Genomic DNA, 19,457 nt, shown 5'->3' with positions numbered 1-19,457 from the left:
CTCTGGTTTGGGACCCAGAAAACTTACAATTTAGCTGTAGAATATACAATTACATGTAATATACATAATTAGTATAATTAAATATAATAATATAGTAATACATACTTTTATAATATAAGGAAATTACATTTAAAAGATAGAAAGTAGGGACGCCTGAGTGGCTCAGTTGGTTAAGTATCTGCCTTCAGCTCAGGTCATGATCCCAGGGTCCTAGGATCGAGTCCCGCGTTGGGGTCCCTGCTGAGCAGGGAGTCTGCTTCTCCTTCTGCCCCTTCCTCCCCTGCTCCTGCTTTCTCTCTGTCTCTGACAAGTAAATAAAATCTTTGTAGTATGTATATATATATACATATATATATATATATATATGTATATATATATATTTTTTAAATGAATAAAAATAAAAATTGTCTCATTGAATATATTATTGTATAACCACAGTAGGACCTGTTTATGAAAATTTTATCCATCAACATATTGTATTCATCAACATATTCTCTAAAAAATAAGTTATAGGACACAGGGTCACAAAGGCCATCAAGCTATTTCGGTGGCTGGCAGAGCACAGAGACCTCTAATGCATTGCGATGAAAACCTCATCATAGCTACCTGAAATTGGAAGTCAGGACTACGAGCATGGTCAGAAGACTACCAAGTTGAAGTCTAAATGCCATGATGAAAAGAATACACAGACCTGCTCCAATCACCATGGTGACCTCCAGCAAAGCCAACATGACTTTTAACAAGGAGGGGCTCACCAGCTGGAGGAGCGCCCTCCCCACTCCCATCGATGGCTCCAGCATTCCACTAGCAGGACCCCACTTGACTCGACCCCCAGACAAGCAGGCGGGGCAGCCATCACCAGTCCATTTTGCTGAAGAGAACTGGAGAAGTGGAGTCTCTAGTGGTTGACCAGGAAGCCTGAGGCCCAGGATTTCAGGGCCTTCTGCTAAAGGACTCTCTGTAAGTTCGATCACACATTCTAGTACAACCTCACCTTTGGCAGATCCGTATCACCAAACCTAACAGCTGGCAGCAAGACGGGTTCCCTAGCATGGTTCCAAGCTCTAGCCAGTTACCTTTCCCAGAAGCATGATGCTCCCCACAGCACAGCTTCACCAAGTAAAACACAGAACACTATCCCACCGTTTCTCAAACTCAAGGATCACCTGGGGCTGTTGCTACAATGCAGATCTGGCTCCAGTCTGCCTGAGCGGGTCAGCAGGGTTCCAGCAAGATGCCCACACTGCGAGTCCTTGGAACACACCTTGAGCAGCAAGGCAAACCACAGACCTGCAGCAGGCCTCAGTTATGGCAAAAGATGCACAATTCCAGCAGCACGGGTCAGGCAGGAAAAGGACAGGAGTGCCAGAAACAAAGGCCTGCTGTTCCGATGAAGTAACACATTTTAAGAGGTTCTAGCTGGTAACTAAGTTTAAGGACAGTTTACTCAAGTGCTACAGGCACAGATTTCAATCATTCCGGGGCAACTCACAAATAGGGATCAAAGCACTGCACCCAGTTCACGGGTGAGACAATCTTCTTCCCTCAGATGGTACCAGATATCAGGGTATGGATGTATAAAGACACACCAGGTATAAAGGCATTCGGCCACCTGTATCCATTATTTATCAAATATATTTGAACATGAAATCGTTCCTCTAAAATGGCTGGACGCTCGTCCTGAATGATGGCCTCATTTCTGATCACTGCCAGCAGGTTGGCCTGTTAATACTGGTGCTGTGGCCAGAAGGTTAAGTAGCTTCTCCAGGTGCAGCGAGGACATCCTGTGGGCTCTTCTGCAGTGGGGCTGCTAAGCTGGTCTATAGAAGGCCGTGTCTCCAAGGACTTTTTTACCCTTAAAGGGCTACTAAAACGGTTTTTTTTTTTTTTAATCATCTCAGTGCGTCAAGTGCTTTCCTTATAATACCTCTTTGTAGATATTACTAAACCCACTACAGAGAACCTGAAGGTTCAAAGTATTGAAGTGGAACTAATCTAAATGACACCATCGGGATTCCCTCTAAGACCAGCCCGCCAAGACTCTCCTGCCACCTCAAGATGCCCCCAGGAAAGGGCCCGGCTCCTGGAGCTTTAATGGGACCCCTGGAGGCAACAGATACAAAACTCAGTCTGAAGCCCCACATGAAAAACAGCCTCTGAATTCAGTATTTCCTAAGACAGTTTCAGAAGGTACAATTCAGCATCCAAGAGCATCAGAGACAGATTTCACTGGATTATGAATCATGTTATGCAAACCTGAAAGGCAAGGCAGGGGGCTGAACTTTGTTGTCATGCACAATTTCAAAACATAACTGTGACCTGAGAACCAAATCTGTATCTTTACTCAGACACTCAGGCTTGTGAAGGAACTGACAAGACCGGTCATACACGAGGAAACAGAATCTTCTCCCCTTCTGAGACAAGTTTCATTTTCTTATTTTTGTTTGAGTTCAGGAACTTCCTACCACAAAGCTCTCCTTCCACAAGAATACTTATCAGTTGTCTTCACCGATGAGAATTTCACGTGTTACAAAGAACTATGCAGAAATGTTGTTATTATCTGAGTGGTAGTGAGAGTTAATGAGTGCTGCTGTCATTCCCCTTCCTCAGAAATGGCACTAAAGCAGAAGTTGTCTTCCCTGAGAGACAGGGGTATACACTGGAGCACCTATCCTCTTGAGCACATGCTCCCTGAGAACCCCCTGCGTGCTCCAATGCTCTCCCCACACCACGAAGAAGCAAACCGACTGATCCCGGAAATCTGAGTCACAGATCACTCTTAGAATGAAACATAACTACGTTCTATTTAATGTACATTATCAAGAAGGTAGTTTCCATTTGCGATAATAAACATCACCTTTGAAAATGAAATCTATTATTTTTATATAACCTCTTTTAATATAACAGTTGATACTGATAAAGACATCATAAACCGTAAAAAATGTTTCATCATTACAACTGTTCAGGGTATTTACAAACAGCTTCATGATATGGGAAAAAAATGGTCTGATAAATTTTCCCTCCCAGATTTACAACTAAAAAATATAAAAGTTAAATAACCTTAGGCAGATCTTACAGTGTCACTGCAAGTCTGAAAACCCGGAGTCTGGGAAGCAGTCCTATGACCAGTTGAGAATCCAGTCGTCTGAGCAGAGACCCACGGGGGGGGAAGTGCCGGGTCTTTCTCGGCTGCAGAAATGCCAATCTCCGTTTTCTTCTGTTTTATGATCAATGTGCCTTTGACAACAGGTCTTCCTGGGAAGAGAAATGTAAAATAAAGCTTATCTTTTACATGGGATAATGACAGTGAAGAATATCTTCTTGATGAACATTTGTCTCCTGAAATTCCTATTTCAGGAGGACCATCGCTGCACTGCAGTGATGAGGACAGTTTTCAGAGTTCCGTTTTCCAAGTTCATCCACAGAAATTATCAGTCTGCACAGCAGGCACAATGTCTCCATACATCTATGGCCTTCAAAAAGAAAGACTTCTTGTGTCTCTGAGTTTCAATTTCACATGAGCTCATGGGTAAAACTAAGACTATATAAAATAAAACCAGAGGTGTTTTCTCTCGTTATTAGTATCAATCAAAGGTCTTTCACAGAAGTTCTGGAAAGCCTTCCTAGAGCCAGCCACGACCAGCGTCTAAACTCAGCCACAAGTCTTGAAGGGAACGTAACACATACAACAAATGTTTACAAAGGTATGAGTCTCTTACAATACTCTCAACCCTTTCTGCACTTTAAAATCACTTTAGTAATATTAAAAAAAAAAAAATTGCAGACCCAGGGCCTTGACCCCAGAGGTTCTAACTAAATTCATACTGGAATGGACTGTGGTCATTAGTATTTTTTAAAAGCTCCTCAGATGATTCCCATGTGTGGCTAGGGTTGATAATCACTGATTTATGCTCCTTATTAATTAATGCTGACCAAGTCATAAGAGCAAGCAACAGACACTCAAAATATTCAACATGCAAAAAATATTGCTTCAAATGCAGAATGCTGCTCTCTACTCAAACAAATTTGGAACTGGTACTCCATGTCAGATGTGCTTTGGAGCATTTAGATGATCTTAACTTCTCTTCTGTAACAGTAAAGAGTCCTTCTGAAGTTCTGAAAGTGGGGACGAGGGCACAGTAAGGAGAAAGCCTTCGTCACACAGTCTGAGAGACAACAGTGAGGAATTCACATGCATCAATGTTGTGAAAAGGTGAAACGTGGCATCACGAGGCCTCAGACCCACAGGTTATTTGAGATTGAAGTTTAGGATACAGCCAATTTGACTAACGAGTTTATTTAACCTTCAAGAAAAATTATGTCCCCAACTGCTTGTCAGTCTTCAAAATGAAGTCCTAAGCCCTTGTATTTTTTTTTTTTTTAAGATTTTATTTATTTATTTGACAGAGAAAGACACTGGGAAAGAGAGAACACAGGCAGGGGGAGTGGGAGAGGGAGAAGCAGGCTTCCCGGTGAGCAGGGAGCCCGATGTAGGGCTCCATTCCAGGATCCTGGGACCATGATCTGAGCCGAAGGCAGATGCTTAACGACTGAGCCCCCCAGACGCCCCCCCAAGCTCTCGTATTAAAAGACCATGTTCTCTGAAGTTTTGTGCCAAAAAAAAAAAAAAAAGAAAGAAAGAAAAGAAAAAGACACCGCATCTTAAATGTTTCAATGCTTAGACCAGAGAGCCTCAGACACCAGGCCTGCATCTCACCTCACATCCTGACAAGTAAGAATTAAAAGACACTCTGTCCATAAGCAGCAACCCTCCTCTGTGATAGGTCAGGCCAATGTGTAGGCCATAAGATTGCATCTGAAAATACTGCCTCAAGTGAAAACACACAACAGGCAACCTTGCAATCTGGCGAGCTCTCTGGGAAACTGCAGCTCTTCCCCAGCAGAAACAGGATCCTATTACGGAGCTTAACTGACATGGTGAACAGACCACAAGTAAGCCCGAAGACACCAGGAATGTTAATACTTCACACATCTCAGAAACTCAAAACTGAGCAGCGAGCTCAAAGGAAAAACACGTCACTGAGATAAATCAAATCAAGAACATTCTACTCCTACATATTGTGAGGCAAAAGAATGTGAGAGAATTTTTCAGATGTCCTCCCCAACACAGAAACTGAGATCAATCACCATGAAGGACTCCGGGCTGTTTGGTTTAGATGGTAACTGTTGTTTTTTAACACTGCTATTGGAATCATCTAAGCTTTCCCCACAAACGCTAACGGGTCTGATGGCAGGCTCCCACGCCCTGCTGTTCTGTGAAGTCTGAGCAGTAGCAAATCCGATTTCCTAGAGCAGCGCCCCAAAGGTGCTCTTTCTCCAGAGTCCAGCAAACAGTGTCGCAAGGACCTTCTTCATTCCACCGAGCAATTGAGCAGTCCCTCCAGGTACTAGTATGAGACACTGTTCAACATGCCTTTTTACTTAAAGAACTCTGAAATTTACCTGCAGCTTAGGGAAACATCAAATTAATAAAGACTTTTATTCTTCCTTGCACTGGATCAGTAACTTCCCTGTGTGTGAGAACCTGGGTGTGACGTTCATAAAACTGTTTGTCTTTATTGACATTATCACCATGAACGGTTGTGAGCTTGACCTGTTCTCCTGGAGGCAGCAGATGGACTGAAATCACAGTGACTGGCCATGCGGGATCCTCATTTGCCTACAATGGGAACCAACTCACGTTTTCCAGTGAAATAGGTGAAGGTCCTTCTTTAGCAAGCATTTACTGAGCAGCTACCATGTTCATTGCGAATGATTCTCTTGGAATCTGTGATGTGCACCTGCAGTGTATGAACCTGTTTCCTGGGGACTGAATCCATAAAGCACCGAAATCCAGATGGAGCCAACACAATCCACCCTCTTCCCAGTCCTGCTTTCTCTAAGTTTTACTCAATTTACTTTGTTTTGTATTTTTCCCAAGAAGGACAGGCTAGGCACCTTGCCCATCTTGTCCTAAACACCCAAGTATACTTCCTGTGTTAGGGTGTGATCAGAACTCGCCATTTTAAAGACCAGGTGTTTTCACAAAGCCAGAGTGGCAAGGCTGCTGGCTGCGCTCTTGGTTATGGGCGAGGTATGCGCCCTGCTCCCACCAGGCCTGCAAAAGGCATAGGACCAGCGTGTGCGACCCCCTGGCAAGTGGCTCCCCCACAGATGCCAACAAGGGCTGACTGGTTCAGTATAAACTACAAACAATGGGCTCAAGTTAAAAAGGTAGGATGAATCGGTCCAAGGATACACAGTATTTTCTAGATGAGGCAAGGTTTACATGTGTTTTCTAAGCTGCTTCATAGGTCAACCATTTTGGACACTTCCACATTTTTCATAATCAGTGCAAGCAGGTCCTGCTCACAATCCTCCAGCTCATATCTAAGATGGAAACTAGATGAAGTATGGAAGATACATGAAAATACTCTGTCTTACTTGTGTACACTGACACAAGAAGTTACAAATGAGACGTAATCTAATAGAGTATTCCAATGTTCAAGTTTGGCAATGAAAGCAGGTAGATTAATTAGACACATAAAGTGTAAAAATAAATGACATAATGCAAAAAGATTAATTATTTTAGCATTTTAAGAGTAGAAGTGTGTCAGCAGACATTAAAACCATATGGGGCAGTAAATCCACTGTCCACAAGTAAAACACGTATTAGTTTGGCATTTATTTACATAGCTTAGTGACTCCTAAGGCTTCAAAGGGAACTAGAGTTTTCTTAATTATAAATACTATGATTGAAAACAACCTTCGTGTGGGTAAAACAGATATATTCATTCATTTTTTTTCAACAGGAATACCTGTTAGACAAAATTTTACCAAATTGTTGACTGTGCCCTCAATTTCTTGCATTATCACCGAAGAAACTCATTTACGGTCAATGATTGACATGAAATACCTCAGTTTTGACAACGTTTTTAATCTGCTTAATTTCTTTAAAATTCACATTTGACTCTTGGACAAATACTGCACAAGTTATACTAGTCTGAATTTTCCTGCCAGTGGCATAGAAATTGTCCATTCTATTTTAAGCAGAAGTGAACACGGCAGGGATAAGAAGGATGTCCTTTAAGGTACAGAATTGCAATGGGCAGTAAACCAGTCAGAAAACTCATGCAGGGTAAAAAATCCACACAGCAACACTGAACTACCACCATCAAACCTGCTAAGACACTAAAACTTCACTACCCCCAACACTGGACAGAAAAGGTAACCATGTAATAGGAGAGCGGTGCTAAATATCACTACTACAGGGTTCATTGGTATAATACATTAATGTACCAAATAAATACACCCACACCTACAATTTACACAATGGTAAATGTCAAATGTATTCAATAAGAAAGAAAACATGTAAACTTGGCCCACGTATTCCGACTTCCGCTTTGAGTGGTAAATCCAATTACAATGCATGAAACATGTCATCAACTCAAACACAGCCTGAGGTTGCACACAGCCTGTGTATTTAAGACAAGCGTCGCCACGACTTACGCTTGCTGTGGACGCTTAGCTCTGCGATAGAAATCTGGCACAGATTTCTATCCATATAGCTTGGAAGAGTCTAATATTTCACCATCTTTTTACCAAATTTAATTCACACGAGTGAGTAAAGTAATTCCTAGGGTTCTAAACCTAATTTTCTACCAGCTAGCAACGAGAGAAGAGCATATTTTCAAGATCCTCTCATTTAGAAGAGGCTAAAGACGACCCTCAAAGAATGAAAGAACATAAACTACTTTAAATCGGCACACTTTAATAAACCCCAAAAATGGCTGACCTTACCTTACTGTGGCAGATCAAAATTCAAATAACCTTCATAAGATTTTTAGCGCGTTATTAAGATGCCATTCAAAGTTCATACCAAGAAAAAAACCTATGAGTTGAAATTAAAATTTGATCCTTGAAGAAGAGGACAAAGTTCCATTTTTAAATAGATTCTCAAAACAACAAATGCACACATACAGAAGCATGAGTAAATGTATTACCTTCGCGTGTAAAGAACAGAGCCTGGCTGGGGCTACTCTTCGAGGGACCAAGGGACCCCGACAGCAAGAGCTGCAGGAGAGGCGGGCGGACTGAGGGTGAGCAAAGGCAGAGGGCTTTGAATTCTGAGTGTGAGGGGCTGGGACTCTCAGTGTCTGCGCTCCTATAGGACAGGAGCGCCTTCTCTCACCCCGCCCACCCCCCCGCCCCCCGCCCCAGGGGCAGGGCCTGGGCAACAGGGAACAGCTGGCACACAGAGGCTGGATCTGAGCACAAGGTCAGCCAGCCAGGATATGAAGGTGACATGTAATTTCTAGCCTTTTCCTGCTTGGACCAGGGAAATAGCAACAAGGACTGTTTTTACTTATAACTTCCTTTGATCTTTTGGATTTAAAGTTACTTAGTAGATTAAAGCCATGTTAGCTGATATTATTTGCTTAGGCTAACTTAAGTGTTACAGATTCAGTTTTCTGACACATAGGGCTACTACATTTAAACTAACACAAATAAACACCAACTGTGTTTATTTCCAAGTTCCGGGATTCTTATGTTTTTTTCATGAATAGCTCTTGACACTCTAAGGGCAGAAAGTTCAGAGTTTTTAAGAAGCAGAGTCTTCTTTATTAAAGAGGAAAGTATTATTTAAAGCAGTGATAAGTGTTTCCTTTCAATTTTCCTAAGCAAAACAGCAGTTTGTTAAATGACTTTGACACTACTTGTTATAGACGTGTGACCCTGATGATGTCATTATTTTAAATTCACAACGTAAAAATCTTGCAAATATCTGATATCAGCAAACAAATACTTTCCATTTACAGCCACTGGCAAATAAGTAATCATTTACTGAAACCATGAAATCTAACTCTTCATGATCTAATAAAAAATGTAACAGGCTATATTGATTAATTATATAAAGACAGTACTTTCAAACTTAAAGAAATTAACACCAAAAGCACATGTAATCAAAGAAAAAATACGTAACACTGGACTTTGTTAGAATAAAGAAATTTTATACATCAAACAACATTGTCAGGAAAGTGAAGACAACTCACAGAAGAGGAGATATCTGCAAATCATGTATCTTAGAGGCTAGTATCCACGTTATAGAAAACACAACAATAAAAAGACAAGTAATACAATCTAATAGTCAAAGTTTTAGAATAGACATTTTTTCAAAAAAAGTATGAATGGCTAATATGCACATGAAAAGTTGTTCAACATCACTAATAATTAAGGAAATGCAAAATAAAAGCATACCTATACCACCGGACAACCACTAAGATGGCTATAACAGGAAAGAAGGGAGGTAGGAGGGAGGGAGGAAGGAGGGAAGAAAAGGAGGGGGGGGGAGAAGGAAGGAGGGGGTAAGGAGAGAGGGAGGAAGGAAGGAGATAGGGAGAGAGAAAGGAGGGGGAAAGGAGGGAGGAAGAAAGAAGGAGGGAAGGAAACAGGTCTGGAGTTCCCTAAACAAATGAAACCGTTACTGTCAGGGTAGGACAAAAGTACCACGCCTAGCACAGTGTTTGTGGATTCCATATTTGCAAATTTGCATACTAGCTCCAGTTTGCTCCTAACCCCAAATCATCCTGGCAGGGGTTTCACATTACTTCTGAACATGCGCACACACATAGTGAAAAATTCGAGTCCTCCAACACACATGCTCCCATGTGACACTGAACACAGTGACACCCTGTCTTGTTTTAGCTCACAGGCAATAAACAACTGTTCTTTAGTGCCATGTTTTTTTCACATTTCTGTGCTTTTCATTGGCAATTTCACTGTTTAAACTGGCCTCAAAGAGCAGCGAGCAGCCTGCCTATTGTTCGTAAGCTCATGAAGGTGTGATGTGTATGTTAGGTACGATTCCTTCTAGCACAAGTTATAGCACTGCTGGCCGTGAACCTGATGTCCCCAAAGCAACAATATATGTTAGATAATGTGTCTCTCCACAGAAACACACACAAAACAAGGTCATGTACTGACTGATTATCCAAAATGGAAGCAAGGCTCAAAGGCACCTAATCATGCATTTCCCTGATTTGGTGTCAGTGGCGACCGTAAGGAATAGAAACACCGCAAGCAACAAGAGGAGTAAAAACACTGGTTCATACGAACACTTGCACCTGGGTGTTCACAACAGCACTGTAATCATAACAGCAAGAAAGCAACTCAAATGTGCGTCAATGACACACGGACAAACGAAATGCTACACACACACACACACACACACACACACACAATGGGATGTTATTCAGCCATAAGGATGAAGGGCACACGTGACAACATGGACAAGCCTGGGAAATAGGACGCTAAGTGAAAGCCCAGTAATGAAAGGTCACACACTGCATGGTTGCATTTATAGGAAATTTGAGTCTAGATTTATAGGAATTTATAGGAAATTGAGTCTAGAAAACTCAAATCCATAGAGAAAAGAAAGCAGGTGAGTGGTTGCCAGGGGCTGGGGTGGGGGTGGGTTCGGACTCAGGGAGTAACTGCTATGGGGGAGGCAAGTTCTTTTTGGGTGATAAAAATGTTCTGGAATTCAACAGAGGTGATGGTGCATGACCTTGTGAATTTCTGGAATACGGATTTTATCTCAACAACAAAAAATAAGTATAAAGTTCCAGCCTTTAGCCCAGAGGCCCTCCAACTTGAGCGTGTGTCAGAACGTCCAGGAAGGCTGGGAGAAGGTAGACTGCTGCATCCCAACCCCCCAGGGCTCTGATCAGGTAATGCAGACCCTGCTGATCTGAGCCCACATTCTGTCTGATTAGGTAATGCAGACCCTGCTGATCTGAGTCCACAATCTGAGAACCAGCATATGAAAGTCCCTGTTTTACGCCCCAAAGTAATACAATACTGCATGTCAATTATACTTCAACTAAAAATAACATAATTGAAAACACTGAAAAAATAAAGACATTGTATGAGCTCCTCCAGGGTAGGAAGGTAACCTTTCCCCTGTATCCTCTGAATTTATATATAGAAGAAACAATCCTGGGGAAAAAGACAAAGATGGAAGAAGAGAAGCATTTACTCAAGTAAATACATTAAAACATTCAGTCTCTGAAACCACAGGGTGTTTGAATTCCAGGTCATATGGATGCCAAATGTTGTTTAAGACCAAAAAAAAAATCTCCAAAAAAGGGGGAAGAACTACAATGAATGTGAAGGTATTTTAGCATTCTTTGATGGTCTGAAGAGGACTTTGGTTCAGTTTATTAAAGCAGCTAATCCCATAGCATCGTGTTTGTTGTTGCAAGAGATGCAAACAAAGGTTCTAGAGTAGTTGATCCATACGTTACCTCAAGAAACCCCTTAAATTAGTTACAGTGCTACAGAAACCAAAGACCCAAACTCTTCAACTCATAAACCTGCAAAGTCTTATTTATATTTTTAACCAAGTCACTGATTGGTGTATTTTAATTACTTTACTTAAAAATGCCGAGTCCATGTTGAAGCAGACCATTTAAAGTATCCCTCTGGCATGGTCACATGCACTACATTACTATTTCACAAATAACCATCAGGATTACTTCCAAGGGCTTCTGTATGTTTCTCAATATACTACTTAGAGTAAAAAATGAAGTGCTAGTAAATTTCAAAAGTTCTTATGTTCTCTGAAAAACAATATTGTTTTCTCTGAGGTCCCATTATCAAGGGATCTTTCTCCCTCCAGGATTAGACAGATGTTGGGTGGGAGATAGGACAGAGAAAGGAGCTGGAAGGGGGGCATAGCACGGGGCCCTCGGAGAAGGGAAGACGGGTCTGCTGACTGACATACTCTTTCACACTGGAACACAGTCTAAAACGTCGCTCCAGGTTTTGCTGTATTCACTAACACTCCCATCCGATAATGTCCTTGTGTGCCACACAGCAGGTACGATGCAGTGAAGCACTGGGTCAGCACGGTCCTCCTAAAGGACACGTCCAGAGAAGGGGATCATAGGAACATTCTGAAGGTAATACTCCACATCATACTTTAATGTCTCTGCACATTGTTGGGGACACTGAGGACTAGAGACCAGAGCATGCAGCTGCCCTGTCCTGGCCACTACTGGGGGTCAGTGCCCCCACCCAGCCCAGTGACCTTCAAATATCACACCCCCCAGTCTACAGAATCCACACATTGCACAAGATGGCCTCCAGATCCTCCCCAGCTCTGAGTTCAGTTTTTATGATTCTGGGCATTACTGCAGATGGATAAAAGGAGTCCCAAGTTTACTCTTCAAATCTACACATTCGATGCCGAGGTAGTGAGTTTGGAGTAAAACCAAGACATCCGCCTCGTAGATTCCTCTCACTGGACACTTGGATTCCTTCATGTTAACATCTTCCTTTAAAATCCCATTTCTTGTTGAACAGCCGGCAACCGAAATCAACAACTCTTACAGACGCACGCTTTATGACCATGCACCTTCCAGTCTGACAACCCAAGATCTGCTCCTCACCCTGGCCACGTGCTCCAGCCCCTGGCCCTCACTGCTCCTCCCTGCAGTCTGTGGATGGCACCCACTCACTTCACTACCCTCCTCACACAGGCCTTTTGGCGGCATCCCCTCCACTGCATCTCCTGCTCCTCTGGTTTTCTCCCAGGTTTGTCAACACTACTGAAAAGCCACCAGACAGGGAAGCAGAGACCTTCCCTGACACAGGCTCTCACCTCTCAGCAGGCTGTCTATACCGCTGAGACTCACCACACACCTATCTTTTCTGAAATCCCACAGGGCCAGCTAAAAATCTTTCCCATGCTCCCTCCCTTCTCCCTCTCCACAAACAGTGCTACCTCTTTCATGGAAAAGAATGAGACTATTTGGCCATGGGTTCCTTCAAATGTTATCATCTCTCCCTTAAACTTTTTCAGGCAATCCTTCTCATTTCTCACAATGTCTGGTCCACTTTCCAAAATGAACTACTTACCCACTGTATCTCTGCCATCCAGTAAGGGAGCCACAAGCCACATGTGACAATTTACATTTAAATTAAAATGCCACGAAACTGGAATTTTAGCAGGTCCAGCATTCTCTTCTTGTCAGACAGTCCCTCTCACCCCTTCTTAGTCCTACCCACCGTCTGACCAAACCCTTCCTTCAGAAATGAAAAGCGACAGTCCTTTCTCAATACTCACTTTCTTTATTAAATTTCTTCATCTCGTAATGCCCCTGGCAAGACTCTCTTCTCCTTGCTCAGTCTCTGCCGTTCTCATGTCCTCTGCATGCAGGACCTCAATTCCCTTTTCCTGGAGGATGCTTGTAATTCTCTTATTCTAAATCTTAGTGACACCCCAGACTCTTGTCAGCTGTCTTCTGCCTGTGTTGTCACATTCAACTTCTTCCCCCGCTTTTTTTTTTTTTTAAATAAAGACTTTATTTATTTGAAGGAGAGAGCACGTGCAGGGGCAGAGCTGCAGGCAGAGGGAGAAGGAGGCTCCCTGCTGAGCAGGAAGCCTGATGTGGGGACTCGATCCTTGGACCCCAAGATCATGACCTGAGCTGAAGGCAGACAGATGCTTACCCAACTGAGCCTCCCAGGAGTCCCTGAACTTCTTTTCTAAGTTCCATTTCTGCAGCTCTTGCTATCTCAGGACATTTCAAGATATGTGTCCTGGCAGCAGCTCAAACTCAGTAATCGAAAAATACAGTCATCCCCCCCAGTCCATGGGGACGTGTGCAAGACTTCCATGGGCATGTGAAACGACAGACAGGCTGGGCCTCTGCGTGACCATTCCCACACAGACACACTCAGGATGGAGCTTCCTGTATAAACGAGGTGCAGGTGGGATGAACAACAGTAACTCAGGATAAAACAGAGCCGTCACAACACAACACAGTAATAACAGCGCGTGAAAGTGGCTTCTCTCTCTGAACACCTTCTTCCTGTGATGGAGATGACATATGGTGTGAAGGGCGCAGGCATGCAACACGGCACTGGGCCGCCCCTGAGCCTCACGTCACATATCAGCAGGAGGGTCATCTGCCTCCAGACAGTGGCTGACCGCGGGGAACTGAACCCATGGAAAGCCAAACCCAGAAAAGCTGAGGCGGGGGGTGGGGACAGGGTATGGACAGACGGACTACTTTATAATTATCACGTCATCCTCAGACAGCCTCTTGATTTTCCTGTGTTTATTTATCCTCTCACTCACTGAAGCCCGAACTCTAACTGAAATACATATTTACTGAACGCCTGCCTGTGTGGCGTCCTGACCCCCTCCCAGCTGCCTGCCGGTGCTGCGCTCTACTGTCCTCCCAGCTGGAGCCACTGGTGGGCACGCCCCTCCTCGGCCTCCCAGGCTGCCCAGTCTGCCCTCAAACCGCGGCTGCAGCTGCAGCCGTACTCTCCCTCATTCAGGCAACCAAGAGGTTCCAGAGTCTCCATTGGAACAGGCAGATTTGGGTACACTATGCCCAGTCCAGGAAGCACAAGCAGCTGCTCCAGGAGCACAAGGTCAAGTTTAAAGTCCCTGGCCGGAACCTGAGACCCTTTGGTTACGGCCCTTCTCATGAAGTGCTCTTGCCAAACAGAACGGGCTGCACAGACGCATACACACGGTGTTTCGGTGCTATCGCTCTCCCCCACCAACAGTGGTCTCTGCTCACCCTTCCTGCGGCCACATCTTATCCATTCTTCACAACACAGGACGGGTAATGTCCTGCCACCAAGCCTTCCTAGGCCACCCAGCCAGGAGCCCTCCAGTCCTTCTCCCTGAATCTCTTTTATGGCATGTACACCTTAGTTCTTTATCATGGTCATTTTAAAAAAGGATTGTATTTATTCCATAGAGAAAGAGAGGAGGAGCAGAGGGAGAGGGACAAGCAGACCCCACACCAAGTGCAAAGCCCCACGTGGGGCTCGATCCCACACTGACATCCTGACCTGAGCTGAAACCAGGAGTTGGACACTTAACCAACTGAACCACCCAGAAGCCTGTATCTTGCTCATTTTTATACCTCTTTCACCCCCTTCATCTACACTTAACCCCACAAACTCTATCACCATCATTTTTATACCCCTCAGGAAGATCTATCATGTGACAAGTACCTGACAATTATTTATTGGATAGAAGGATGTTTTACAATTTGCTACCACTGTACTCTTAACTTCGGTATGTTATTACTACTTTGTTAAACAGAATAAACATGGTTTTGAAATGCAAAATAAAACTCAGTATACAAAATCTTTTTTTCCAGCTGATTTCTATGAGCCCCAAGGACCACTTCCACTGTGATTATGGGAAAGAAACAGCCAAGATTCAATATATTTTAAGTACGACTACAATATGTTGCACTATTGTTGGCTTATAAATTTGGAGTAAATTGCTGTTGAATCATAAGAAATATCATGGTTGGCTTTTCATGCTTTTATCCAAACCAGCGGAGGTCACTCCAGCAGCTAATATGCAAGCTTATTCTTGGGAAGTTTTAAAGCTTGTTTTTATTTTGTTTCTAAGGTAGGGTTTTCATTGGCACTGGCATAAATATTCTTAAACAATGAACACAAATAAAAGCTTTCTCTCACAGTGAGCCATAATTTAACTTTCTTTCTAACTGCCAGTTGGTCTTATGCTGGCATGAATGATAAGTGTCCTGGAAACAAGGAGATCTAGGAAGTCTTAGTTTTTATTCATTACATCCTTTGCTTGATTTGATTCAACACCAGGAAACTCTGCACATTCTATCAATAATCCAGAAAGCATTTTAGTCATCACAAATGAAATTTACTCATTAATCTATAAACTTCTAGAAATTTTCCTGAATATCAGAAGTGGGCACACATATTTTAAAGCACAACGCAATAAATTTCTTAGTGATTTTTCAGAGAAAAGGTAGTTTTCTATTTTCCTATGAAGAAAAAAATCTGAACACGCAATACTAAAATAGACAAAAATTTGAGCCCTCCTTAACCTAATCAAGAGTAAAGAAACCTTTTTAAATGTGAAAAACAACTCAGTCAGTTAGTTTGCTTTGGGTTTCAAGAATTCTGGTAAACATTCTGACTTTGCGTGAGCAGCGGACTTAGCAGCAGGAACACCTCATCCCACTGAAGGCATACGGAATGCGTTATGTTTTAGAGGAGGGGAGGAAGCCCAGAGTTGATAGTTTCACATCAAAAACAAGCTGGAACATATCAGTCATAACAAAATAACTAGACTGTAGATCAGCTAAGAATATAATCTTGTCATGCATGATGATTTAAAGGCAAAGCATAATGCACCCATGGGCTCTGGAGAGCTTCCAAAATATTTTTGGTTTGCGATATAAGATTTCAAAGGCAGATACTTTATTTTCACAGTTGATGCTCCTGGTATGACATATACTCCTCAAATGAAGACCACTGTCTTAACTCTGAATCTAGTTGGAATATATTTTAAGGATTTCAGCTGCACTGCTACCAAATAAATCTAAATAAATCTAAATGAATGTGGTATGTGTAGATTAAGAGCAGGATTATGACCAATAAATTGAAATTTTTGATTAGAAGCCAGACTTCTAATATTTATGGAGAAAGTTACACTTACTTTTCGTATGTCATGAAATAAAAATACAGGGAAGTTCATTTTCCAAAAGTCAGACTTGGTAGGAAAACAGCTGTGTCACTCACATACAGACACCTGTCGCCACTGCCCAGGGCTCCTGTTAAGTGACACCATGACACGCTGCATTCTTGGACATAAGAGGAAATCATACAGAAGAAAGTAAATGAGATTCCTGGTCCCATTTATTTATCCTTTCTGTAATGTGTGGTAATATTATTTTTGGCAGGCAAAGAACCTTAAACTACTCAAACTCTGAGGCAGAAAACAGCATTTAGGAGTCTATTTCACAAATGCAGTGGGAGTCATTTCCTATGTGGAAAACACACTCATAAGTGATTCAGAAGTTCAAATAGTTCAAAATTATGAAACTGGTGCCACGTCTGGCTGATTCAGAGAACGTTTATATGGAAGAAAGCTCTGTGAGATGCCCCTAACGAGATAAGAAAGGAGGTAATAACAAAGAAAGGAGAAGGGTATGTATTCGTATCAGAACCCAAGACAGTGAGATATACTCTAGACTACTTTGGCTTTCTTGAAATCTTTTGATATATCAGAGCGTGGCAGTGTTGCTAGTCTCAAATCAGAGGCCTGGCTGGAAGGACACGTTTAGAAACAGGGCACATCAGAAACTAAGATTAGGTTATGGAAGGTACAAGGGCTTCTTGACATGTTAAATGCAGCATGTCACTGAGCTCAGCAAACACCACCTCAAAGCCTGGGGACAGAACCCATCATAGCTGGTGTGCTCCACAATGAGTCCACAATAAGGCTCATCGAGAACAAAACATCTTTGGCACATTCGCTACAAACCCCAAAGGTGAAGGCGCCTAAGCCTCTCTAGCTGCCTATGACTGTCCTTGGCAGGGGGACTTCCGGGTTGTTAGCCAGGATGGACCTCATGGGTACTGACCAGTAAGAGCTCCAGCTCGGCAGCTGGGACGTGTGGTCACAGCAAGCCAGGTGTCCTGATGCCCATCCCAGGCTACCACACACATGCCACATGACATGTGCTGTTACCTGCTGGCATCCACGGAAGACCCAGGATGCTATGTCTGGGGAAGGGGGAGGCTAAACTGACAGCAGCCACTGGCCACATCCTTAAGCCCAAGCATCTGCTCAGAGCCACCAGAGGAGTCAGGCAGGGGCTCACTTCATAAGGGACATAATTTACTTATAAAGCAGGTCATTGTATCAGGGTTTTGCGTTATGCTAACAATAGCTTACCACCACTATGACCTCTGCCTTCAACAGAAACAGACAAGAGGTAGTCATCTCAATATCATTAGTAATATCCAGTACTTAGATTTGCAAAGATCTGTCACAGGACAATGAAAGATGAAAAGAAAAACAAACAAACAAACAAAAAACAAAAACGGGGTGGGAGGGTGGAACCTGGAGAAATGGAACCAGTGAGTCATTTGCTTCATTCCTGAGGTAAGCATCTGCTGTGTCCCGTCACTGAACAGTCTTGGCCTCCCTGGATATCTCCAGGAAGGCCTAAGTATAACCCTTATTTAATAACCTCAACTTAATAACCTATTAATTCCTTCACACAGCAGTACATCACCCTGAGCCACAGAAAGGAAACACTGTACATTCCCCCGCGCTATCCCTATGGGATATTAGGCGACTTGGTACTCATTCCTTCTTCTGCCAGTGGAATGCCCTAGTAACAGGCATCCACACCCTGCTAGCTTTGCAAGGAATCAAATCCAGCGCCAAGGATCAAGCTTAGAACCCCTATATAGAAACAAGTGGGACTGTCACAAATCTCTAAAATGATCTCTAAAGCTAAAATGTATTTCTTACTTAGATCAAAGAAGCCTAACTCTTAGGAATGACTGCTTTTCCTAATCTCTGATTATATTTGGAACAATGGCTACAAAGACTGCCCAGGACAACTGCGGCTGAGCTCAGATTCTCTGAAGCCAGGAGGACATGAAAGATGCTCAGTCTTGGGGCATCTGGCTGACTCAGTCACTGGAGCATGTGACCCTAGATCCAGGGGTCATAAGTTCGAGCCCAACGTTGGATGTACAGATTACTTAAAAATAAAATTTAAAAAAATCAGATGCTCAGTCTTTGCTCCTGTGACCTTAAGTTCCTCACATTTTTGTCAGACTAAATTTTACAAGATCTCTCAGCATTGTCTCTTATGAAGGGGGTAGTATTTACAGAGCTTATTCTCACAGCGACAAGTAACTGTGTATCCTTCTCAAGAGAGCAAGGAAGAAGCAGGGGGTGAGAAAACTGAAGGAGAAAGCCCTGGTGCTCACGTCTCGGTTCTACACCAAAGCCCCTCAAGCTGGTCCAAAGAAACCTGAATCTTAATTAATAAAAAAGCACAAAACACACGGGGTCACAAGAAAAAAAAATTTTCTGACCCCAACTTCAAAGCATAAAACTAATATTCCATTGGTTTAATACCTTTCAAAAGGCAACTAAGTTTGTGTATAGTAATACACTTTCACTTCTGGATTCTGTTGCTCTGTGTGAAAAGCTCAACTGTGCATTTGCACAGTCTCCCTAAAAGAGCTTTTATTTCTAAAAAGTTCCTTCTGAAAACCTAAATCCTGGTGTCTTTGATCAAGACTGACTTCAAATAGAGGGACAAGTGGTTTCACGACAGCCTGAAGATTTTCATTGGCTCTCGGGCATCAGAGTAAGTCTACACCCGCCTGGGTCGGAGGAACCAAGAGCATCACTTACACAGCAGACTTCACCCAGGCTCTGTGCAGAGCATTTCTTAAAAAATCAAGTACTCCTACTTTCAAGTACGAATATGGGAATAAAACAAGTTATCCCCACTTGGCTCTGGAGGAGACCAATTATACAGGAACAGGAGTGTATGAATCTCAAATTTTATAAGTTATCCAAAAGATAGATGCTAATAACATCGTGATTTTATGTTTCATCTGCT

At 42.8% G+C, this 19,457-nt stretch overlaps 1 protein-coding gene across 3 annotated transcripts in view; it reads right to left on the bottom strand.

Annotated features, from left to right (window-relative positions):
• The window catches only part of DISP1 (dispatched RND transporter family member 1), a 169,236-nt gene that overhangs the window by 53,411 nt on the left and 96,368 nt on the right, over positions 1-19,457 (bottom strand). The window contains exon 1 of one of the 3 annotated variants that reach the window (XM_032838791.1): positions 3,077-3,162. The exons of 1 other annotated variant lie outside the window; for it this stretch is intronic. The gene's annotated coding sequence lies outside the window, so the exon portion shown is untranslated. Of the gene's footprint in view, positions 1-3,060; positions 3,163-19,457 lie in introns of those variants that run through there. One more of the 3 variants, XM_032838793.1, reaches the window with a different exon arrangement.

This window comes from Lontra canadensis, unplaced genomic scaffold (genome assembly GCF_010015895.1).
Source record: "Lontra canadensis isolate GAN:19392208 unplaced genomic scaffold, GSC_riverotter_1.0 scaffold106, whole genome shotgun sequence".
Classification (NCBI taxonomy): domain Eukaryota; kingdom Metazoa; phylum Chordata; class Mammalia; order Carnivora; family Mustelidae; genus Lontra; species Lontra canadensis.
The sequence above is the reverse complement of the archived record's forward strand: the minus strand, read 5'-3'. Positions and strand labels throughout refer to the sequence as shown.